Here is a 10,570-nt window from a genome sequence, read left to right as displayed (position 1 = left end):
CGCTCTACTGAACTAGTCTATTATTGGGCCATTGTGGGAGATTTTGCATAACTCTTCCTTGGAGAATCCAATTTGAATCAGACTGGTCGCATTGGAAAGAGGACACAAAGGGCTACTGTAGGTCGCAATTTCAAAATTGGATGATCTGAAAGTCAGAGATACATCAGAGGCAATATCAATCTCCTACAAAGTGAAAAAAGGTGTGTAGATTCTTTTAAATTTTTGCTTAAGATTGGTTTGAAAAATTATTTTGAAAGAATTCAAAGGGCTAGTAGAGCATCATTATCAGTAATTGATGCCCCGAGGAAAGAAAATGCAAACACCTAGTAAGCAACCTGAAAGATCTAGCATGACTCATGAAGAAGAGGAAGAAATGCTACATGATATATCAAAATTACAAGAACAAGTGCAACAAGTGTCACTTGCACAAAAAGCAATAGAATCTAAGACGGATGGTTTAAGGAAAGATGTAGAAGCTAAGATGGATGGTTTAAAGAAAGGTGTAGAAGCTAAGATGGATTGTTTAAAGAAAGGTCTAGAAGCTAATATGGATGGCATGGAAGCTAAGATGAATGGCGTGGACACTAAAATTGATAGCATGGATGATAAGATGGAAGAATTGAAGATAAATATGAATAAGTTGCTACAAGAAATGGTCACTAATGGTGAAAGGGTACTAAAGGAAACTCATGATGAGAACAAAAGAAATGTTAATCATGATTCCATAGACTCTAATGTTGGATCGAAGACCCACCATATTCCAAAAATCAATAGGAGAAAGTTTGATGGCAAGGATCACGCAACATGGATATTACAGATGGAGCAATTTTTCGATCTCAATAATGTGAAAAACACACAAAAGGTACGTATTGCAACTTTGTATTTGGAACCAAATTAGTTTGTATGGTATCAATTGCTTTGCTCTCATAAAGAAATTATCACTTGGGCAATTTTTACGGAAGAATTGGCAGCACATTATGAGGATACAAAAAGCAACACTTTTTTTAGCCAATTGATAAGTCTCAAACAAAAGAGTTCAATAATGGAGCACATTGAGGAGTTCCAAAAATTGAACATAAGGGTAAAAGATATTCCAGAGGAGCATAGGATTGATGTGTTCATAGGGACTTTAAAGGATAATATCCAACATGATGTTCGTCTTTGGGAACCTGATTCATTAGAGAAGGCATTCAAGTTAGCAAGAAAAATGGAAAGAAAAATTATGGCAACCAGGAAGCATACCAGTCGCAACTATAAAGATGGAAGTGTTGTTACCCCGAGCCTTCCACAACCTATAATTTTGACACCACAACAATTGGAAGAAAAAAGAGCAAAAGGGCTTTGTTACAGTTGTGATAGCAAATACAATAAAGGTCATAAGTGTGCTGAAAAGAAATTATTCTACATAGATTGTGAAGAGGAAGAAGAAAAGGAGCAAGAAAGGTCAAAAGAAGAGGATATACTCCAAGAACAAAGCCTAGATAAAGAAGCGATGAATCCGACCATATCTTGTAATGCATTGGCTGGAATTACCACTACTCAAACCATCAAGATAGAAGGACAAATCAAGAAGAAAAAGGTAATAGTGTTGATTGATTCAGGAAGCACCCACAATTTTATTCATTCTAAGGTAGCAAAAGAATTGAATTGCTTCCTATATCTAGCACCAGAGTGTCAAGTGATGATTGCAAATGGAGGAACGATAAATTTCTCTAGAAAGTGCCATAATATCAAGCTACCCATGGGAGAATATGTATTGACCAGCCCAATGCTTTCCATTCCAATGGGAGGTGTTGATGTTGTACTAGGAGTCCAATGGCTACAATCCTTGGGTACAATAGCTTTTAATTTTTAAGAACTTTTCATGAAATTTTCTGCGGAAGGAAAGGAATTTGAAAATGGGTATTGCAAGGAAACCAGGAAAAATAATTAGCTCTAACGGTATGACATAAAAAATGAAAAAAGAGGTGTAATTTCACAATTATGATCGCTAGATGTTTCCACATCAGAATAATCTATTTCTCCAGATCTCCAAAAAGTCTTGGACAATAATTCCAAGGTATTTGAGACTCCCAAAGGTCTCCCACCTATTCGTGATCATGATCATGCTATTCATCTGATTCCAGGAAGTGTTCCTTGAAACATCAGGCCATACAGATATCCCTATGCCCAAGAGTGAAATTGAATGTATGGTTCTAGAAATGCTAGAGGCTAGTATAATTCAACCTAGTCAAAGTTCTTTCTCTACTCCAATAGTATTGGTGCACAAGAAGGATGGATCATGACGCATGTGTCTGGATTATAGGGAGCTCAACAAGCTCACTATTAGAGATAAGTTTCCCATTCCTGTCATTGATGAATTGCATGGATCAATTTACTTCACCAAGTTGGATCTTTGTTCAGGATATCATCAAATCAGAATGAAGACTAAAGACATTCTGTTATGAAACCAACTCAAGAAAAGATAGAAAAGATAGATCAACGCCTTAGAATTTAGCCTCTTCGAGGGGGCAACCTCCTTTACATTACATAAATGAACAATTCTTGGATGATACAAATGACAAAACATCATTTCTATATATAGGAGTCTAAGGAGTCACAATATAATCTAGCCGACCTAACAATAATAATATAAAGCCACAAAAATAACAATAGAGGGATTATATGGGGCACAGAAATAACAATATGGGGGTAATAGGGGCACAACAATATAAATAAGGGGTATAACTACAATAGTAATGGGGTAATCACTAGTATTATAGGGACCGAACATGCCCCTCTCCTTCAAAAAAGTGTTGTCCTCAATGCTTGAGTAGTTCTAGATACTTCTGCATAAAATTCTCATCCTCCCATGTGGAATCTTCAACAGATAAGTTCTTCCACTTGATAAGATACTCTGAAGTTGATAGATTTCGTAGTTGTTGAGTTCTTGTTTCTGTGACTGTTGCCGGTTCCAATATAATTTTCCCTTCCTCGTCAAGTTCTGGCAATATTGTTTGAATTGGGAGCTTGTCACCTATAACCTTATTTAAACATGAAACATGGAAAATTGGGTGCAATCGAGAAGCTGCAGGAAGCTCCAATTTGTATGCCATAGTACCAATTTTTTGCAACACCTTGCACGGACCATAATACTTTGGTGATAATTTATTATCCTTCTTAGCTTGATTTAGGGACATTTGCTTATATGGTTGTAGCTGTAGGAATACCCAATCACCTACATCAAAACTTCTTTCACTGCGATGTTGATCTGCCTGTTGTTTCATTCTATTTTGTGTCGACACGAGGTTATCCTTTAAGAGTTGGAGGACTTGTTGTTGATGTTCGATGTGATGTTCCACTGCCTGAACCTTAGAATTTTATCTTAAATATGATGTGATGGATGGTGGTTGATACCCATAAAGTGCCATAAATGGGGTCATTTTTGTTGCTGTATGGAAGGAAGTGTTATACCACCATTCAGCCAGAGGCAACCATTTGACCAATTGTGTTTGTTTATCAAATACAAAGCAATGAAGATATCCTTCCAAACATTTGTTTACTATCTCCGTCTGCCCATCAGATTGAGGATGATAAGATGAGCTATGAGCTAACTGAGTACCAAGACAAGAAAATAATTCTGTCCAAAAATTTCCAGTGAAAATGGGATCTCTGTCACTTACAATAATCTTTGGGTTTCCATGTAGCTTTTGAACTGTTTCCATAAATGCAGTAGAAACTGTACTGGCTTTAAATGGATGTGATAATGCACAATAGTGTGCATACTTGGTAAGTCTATCAACTACCACCATGATGACACTCCTTCCCTCAAACTTGGGTAAACCTGTGATAAAATCCATTGAAACCTCCTCCCAATGTTGGCTTGGAATGGATAAAGGTTTTAATAGACCCGGTGTCGTAATTGTTTCAACTTTATTTTGCTGGCAAACCAAACATTCTGCCACAAACTTTTGAATATCTGATTTAAGGCCATCCCAATAAAATTCCTTCTTAACCCTGTGGTAAGTTTTTAAAAATCCTGAGTGCCCTCCTAAGGGAGAAGTGTGCAATTCCATAAGAATCTTTTGTTTTAGCTGGGAATTCTTACAGAGGTATAAGCGATCTTTGTACCATAATGAATCATTTTTCCATCTAAATTTATCAGAAGTACTGGAATCTTGTTGTAGCTTTCGAATAAGTTCCCACACTTCTTCGTAATTCTTCCATTCCTCCCTTGCTTCGTTTATCCAATTTGGTTGGATAATAGAAATGGCACACAACAATGCTTCCACATCCTCATCCTTTCTTGAGAGTGCATCTGCCACCACATTTTGCTTCCCATTTTTGTAGATGATTTCGAAGTCATAACCCAACATCTTTGTGACCCACTTTTGTTTCTCTTCAGAGGATAATCTTTGTTCTAAAAAGTATTTAAGGATATTATGATCTGTTTTTACCTTGAAGTTTCTTCCCATTAGGTAGGGTTGCCATTTCTTAAGTGCATGGAGTATTGCCAACATTTCCTTCTCATAAATAGCTTTGCTTAAAAACTTTCCCTTGATTGGACGACTTTCAAAAGCAATGGGTCTTTCATCTTGCATTAGAACAACACCAATTCCATTTCCTGAAGCATCACATTCCACAATAAAGGTTTTTGTGAAGTCCGGTGTAGCTAAGACCGGTGCTTGGCACATTGCCTCTTTAAGATGTTCAAAGGCCTTTGTTGCTTCCAGAGTCCATGAAAATGAATCTTTCTTCAATAATGTTGTTAGAGGTGCTGCTATTCTCCCATAATTCTTAAAAAACTTGCGATAATACCCTGTCAACCCAAGAAATCCTCACAGATGCTTTATGGATGTGGGGATTTTCCATTCCTTAATGGCTTTGATTTTGCTAGGGTCTACCTTAACTCCTTCATGAGATACAATATGACCCAAATATTCCACCTCCTGGACTCCAAAGAAACATTTGGATCTTTTTGCATATAATTGTTTCTCCTCCAATAGTTGTAGCACCCTGTCAACATGTTCAACATGATCCTTCCATGACTTGTTGTAGATTAGTATATCATCAAAAAATACTAACACAAATTTTCTAAGGAATGGTTTGAAAATTGAATTCATCAAACCTTGAAATGTTGAAGGTGCATTGGTAAGGCCAAAGGGCATGACCAAAAATTCATAATGACCCTCATGAGTTATAAATGCCATTTTTGGAATGTCTTCAATCTTCATTTTGATTTGATGATATCCCGAACGAAGATCCAACTTGGTGAAGTAAATTGATCCATGCAATTCATCCAGTAATTCATCAATAACAGGAATGGGGAACTTATCTTTAATAGTGAGCTCCCTATAATCTGGACACATGCGCCATGATCCATCCTTCTTGTGCAGCAATACTACTGGAGCTGAGAAAAAACTTTGACTCGGTTGAATTATACCAGCCTCTAGCATTTCTACAACCATACATTCAATTTCACTTTACATAGGGATATCTGTACGGCCTGATGTTTGGAGGAACACTTCCTGGAATCAGATGAATAGCATGATCATGATCACGCATAGGTGGGAGACCCTTGGGAGTCTCAAATACCTTAGAATGATTGTCCAGGACTTTTTGGAGATCTCGAGAAATAGATGATTCCAATGTGGAAACATCTAGCGAGCATAATTGTGCAATTACACCTCTTTGCTCCTTTTTTTAGAAGCTTTGTCATACCATGAGATTTGATTATCTTTCCTGGTTTCCTTGCAATACCCCTTAATTCAACTTCCTTTCCTTTCATAGAAAATTTGATGAAAAGTTCTTGAAAATTAAAAGCTATTGTACCCAAGGATTGTAGCCATTGGACTCCTAGTACAACATCCACACCTCCCATTTGAATGGAAAGCATTGGGCTAGTTGTGGAGCACCTGGAAGGTATGCTTTTTGATAAGCAATCTAGTGGTTTTTCAATACTATTTCTAATCTTTTCTGCATTATGAGTCTAAAAATATAAGGGTTTTGGTGAATTGTGTGAAAATGGACAAACGAAGCTCAATCACTAATAATTGATGTTTTCTATGCAGAAGGATGCGGAAATGGGGAATTATCGAGTAAAAACGAGAAGCGAAAGGAAAGTAACTGCTGTCCCGACAACAGGGAACCGGATGCGGACAAGATCAAGTAAAATTGGAGCCGAATAATCCAGGAAAAGAACGCAGGATACCGTGACGGAGAACGCAAGAAGGAAAGAGAAGACCTGAACGATTAGCGAATCCCTCAGGATCTTCGATCCTGAGGGATCGCTGCTTTAAGCTTATCTTTTGTATCTAGACATCTCCGTCATTGCTGTTATATAAAGGTACCATGCCATCGAGCGTGGGGAGACGACTGTTGTTATAATTATAAACTCAGAACGATTTTGATCACTGAGCTTTTGTAAGATCTGGTTTTGTACACTTTTGTTATGCAATCAATATAAAGGATTTGGTGTTCACTTCGTTTCTGTATCTGAAGTAACTCTAAGCAGTGTACCATCGTAGCCAAGGGCCCAGCTCCGACGGTCACTTGCTGTTGTATCATACGGTGATTTGTGTGGTTTGCTTATTTCTCTTGTTTCAGTAATCCGATACATTTCTTATATGATAGACTATGCTTCTTAATTAATATCTGAATCTGAATAAGTTCTGTAATTCACGTCTCTGTATTACGCAAACTGAATCTATTCGAATTGCATCCATTTCTACAGCAAGTTATTGGTATGAATGTTATCATTATTGGATTCATATGAAATAAGTATTTGTGAGGCTTGAAGATAATATCACTTTGTTCAGAAACATAGTCGCATCATACATTGCTCTCGGATCGCTACAGTAGTATAGACCGTGTACATACTTCGGAGTTTGTTGTTCCATTTGAGTTTGCTGTTCCATTTGAGTTTGCTGTTCCATTTGGGTTTGCTGTTCCATTTGGGTTTGCTGTTCCATTTTATATGATTGACGTTTCCTGTTTATGATAGTTTGTTGTTCCATTTCATTACTGCTGTTCCATTTCATTACTGTTGTTCCATTTTAAGAATTGTTGTTCCATTTTACTTTCATTAATCTGCCTTTATTGCTTTCGCGTGATAGCAGGCCTAAGGCTGTCGTGAGCCCAGCAAGACGCTGCCTAGCTCCCTGACCTATAAGCCCATGCTTTGGTTTCCTTTCTTTATCAGTTTCTAAAGGGAAGGGTTATTGGTTCCGTACCCTTGACTGATCATTTGCCTTGTGTGATTTCATTTTCTGAATTGGTTTAGTTACAGCTTAGTGTTTGTTTCCTTTCAAGTCATTAGAACGCTATACTACCGAGCACTACTTGGACAGAACAGCCTCGGATTGAGTTACTCCTTGAAAGAACAAAACGATCCCGGATTGACTTAATAATGTGGAATAATTGGTGGTGTGAGAGACCCTAGTTATCGCTCTACATTTTGGCGCCGTTGCCGGGGAAGGGGTAATAGCCATTTGTCCTTTATAGAGTAGTGCGCAAATCTGCTAGGAGGGAGTTGGATTTTAAAAACGGAAGGTAAGAACCTGCGTACGGAGCATGTAAAAGCCCTGCTCCACCGTCCGCTCTCTTAGTAGAATTGCTGGTTAAATAGGATTTAGCAGTTTAATTGGAGTGCATGACTAAGCAGAAAAAGTTAGAAAAAGATCAAAAGCCTCCATCCAAAGCTAAGGGGCCGGTGACCCTTGGACGAAAGACCTTCATAGACGAAATCTATAAGAAAGCCGACTCTCAGCCATCAGTAGGTTATAAGAAAGTCAATTCTAAACAGCCTACTAGTTCCCTTCAGGCCTCGGGATCACCATCCGAAGCCTTTGCTGAGGTGCACAGTCGAACAGAGGAGCAGGATTTTCAAGAAATTGAAAATTTGACTCCTGGACCATTGCACGAAGGGACCCAAAGTAACCTTTGTGAAGGAGAAGGAGAAACAGGGGAAGTTGAGGAACCTAGATCTCCTATTGAATTGAACCAGCCTTTGAATAGCCCGGACAAGGGAAGCGCTGTAAAAATCCTTGTTGAAGGAATTCATTCACCGCAGACAGTTGGGGCCATTATCATCCCTGATCAAGGGAGTGGTGTCAAGACAATCCCTGTTAAGACTATCCCTCCTCAACCAAGGAACACTCTCTTGGAAATTCCTGAAGATTACTGGCATATATTCGATCCCATGGCGCAGAACCAGCCAAACACCCAGACCTCCACATTGCAATATCCGATAGTAGATTCTGCAGCAAATGCGCCCATGAAAGCCATCCCTCTCCAGCATATTCCCACATTTCATGGCCTCACATCAGAAGATCCGGACGCCTTCTTGTTCGAATTTGATGTATTATGTAGAGGATACGATTACACCACCGACCCCCAGAAACTGAAATTGTTCCCCTCTACATTAAAAGGGGCTGCGTTGAGATGGTTTATGGGCTTAGGTGGTGGGGTTATTAACAATTGGGATCAAATGAAATAAGCCTTTTTAAAGAAATACCAAGATTACTGTAGATCGAGGGAATTAAAAGATGAAATCTTTCAAATGTCAGCCAGACCAAACGAAACCTTAGAAGAATATGTGGAACGTTTCCAACATAACTTGCAAAGATCCCCTTATGCATCACTACCTCTGCCTGATAACGTGTTGAAAACTGCATTAATTAGAGGTATGAGAGAGCAATGGATCGAAACGTTAAACATCATGGGGAAAGGAGACATTTATCAGGAAAATTTCGCTGATATCATTGACCTGTGTATCAGGAGCTCAAGAGGCAGCACGAGGATAAAACCAGCGGAATATGATCGCTTCCCCAGAGATAACAGAACATTAACAGAGGGAGTAACACGGGTGGAACTTGGAAATTTGCTAGAAAATTTTAAAACTGATATCCTGGGAACATTAACTACACAACTTGACATTGTGCAGGCTAAACAGAAGCAAGCTGAGGCAGAGCAGAATCTAGCCATTTTTTGCCCACGATGCAGGAAGAAACACAGCCATAAGGAATGCCCGCTGGATACAGTCCAAATATGTGCTATCTGCACCAAGGAACACCTGACCGAAAGCTGCCCTTCACTGCCTGGTTTGAAGGCAGTATACAAAGAAGCAGAAGAGGAGTCAGAACCAGCATATTTTGTTAACCAGCGTCGTCAATGGTAGCCTAGGCAACCAGGTATGTTTTCAGATCCCTCCTCTTCTTTTCAACCCCCGCAGTTCAGTACACAGCAACAGAACATGTGGCAAAATCAGTCCCAACCCCCGTTTTCAAATTGGTCGCCTCAAATGTTTCCTACTCCGAATCCTTGGATGTCCCAATTTGGTTGGCCAAACTGCCCTTATCCTCCACCATATTGGCAGAATAGTTCCTATCCTCCACAGTGGACCCCTTCCACTTCGCAAGGCTCATCCTGGCAGACAAGCTGGCCAAGATCGACATATCAGCCAGCAGGATCAATCCCACTCCCTCAACCAACTCTGCCAGCCTTACAACAAAATCCCCAGTCTAATCTGAGACCGCAACTCCCAGCCCAACCCAATCCCAACCCTAATAATAGGCCAGTCCAATCTATCCAAATCATAGACACATCAGAGATTGAGTCTGACCTAAGGGAGTGTAACGATCTTCAGTTAAGATCGGGACGAATAATAGAAACAGAGGGAGACAAAATGATTCATATTGAAAATCAGTTACCAGTAGAACAACCCCCACAACGGGAGGATGAAAACAAAGAGCAAAACAATAAACAAGCAAGTACATCCTCTCCTCCTTTCCCAGAACGATTAGTCATATCTCGACCTATACAACCTCCAGACTTTGACATTTTGGGAGAATTACAAAATTTGTATATAAAGATTCCATTCCTCCAAGCTATACAAGATATTCCTATATATGCGAAAACCATAAAGGAATTATGCATAAAAAAATCAAGGAGGAATACAAATACTAACCCTAGAGTCCAAGTAGTTGGTACTTTATCCGACCTATTATCAGGAAAGGAGACACCTATCAAATATGAAGATCCCGGGAACCTAATTGTAACCGTTCAAATCTATGGCCAAACCCTGACTAACGCTCTAGTCGACCTGGGAGCTGCAATCAACATTTTGACAACCTCCACCTGCCAAAAGCTTGGCATTACGTCAGTAGAACCTACTTCTACTCTGTTAGAATTGGCAGATCGATCTGTAGTTCGACCAGAAGGTACTCTGAATGATGTCATGGTTTCCGTAGATTCATGGGAGTATCCCACAGATTTCCTGGTAATTAATCCTAAAACCCGACTACATGGACATCCGTTAATCCTAGGCAGACCCTGGCTTGCTACTGCCGATGCCTACATTGGCTGCCGGCAGGGAAACATGACTATAGCTAAAGGACCCGATGTTAAAAATTTAATTTTATATCCACCAGCTCAGCCAAGCCTGCCAATGATTAAAACTAACTCTTATCCTATATCATATCTTGCTAACAACATCAGATCTCCATTAACTATACAGAAGGCGTTAGACTTCAAGGATCAAACAGAAGACGACGCCATTAACAATTTTATTAGTCAAACTGAAGCTAGAAAA

The sequence above is a fragment of the Pinus tabuliformis genome, chromosome 6 (genome assembly GCF_031772625.1).
Source record: "Pinus tabuliformis cultivar Carrire ecotype Pingquan chromosome 6, CPIR1, whole genome shotgun sequence".
NCBI classification, from domain to species: domain Eukaryota; kingdom Viridiplantae; phylum Streptophyta; class Pinopsida; order Pinales; family Pinaceae; genus Pinus; species Pinus tabuliformis.
This window is presented reverse-complemented; position numbering follows the sequence as displayed.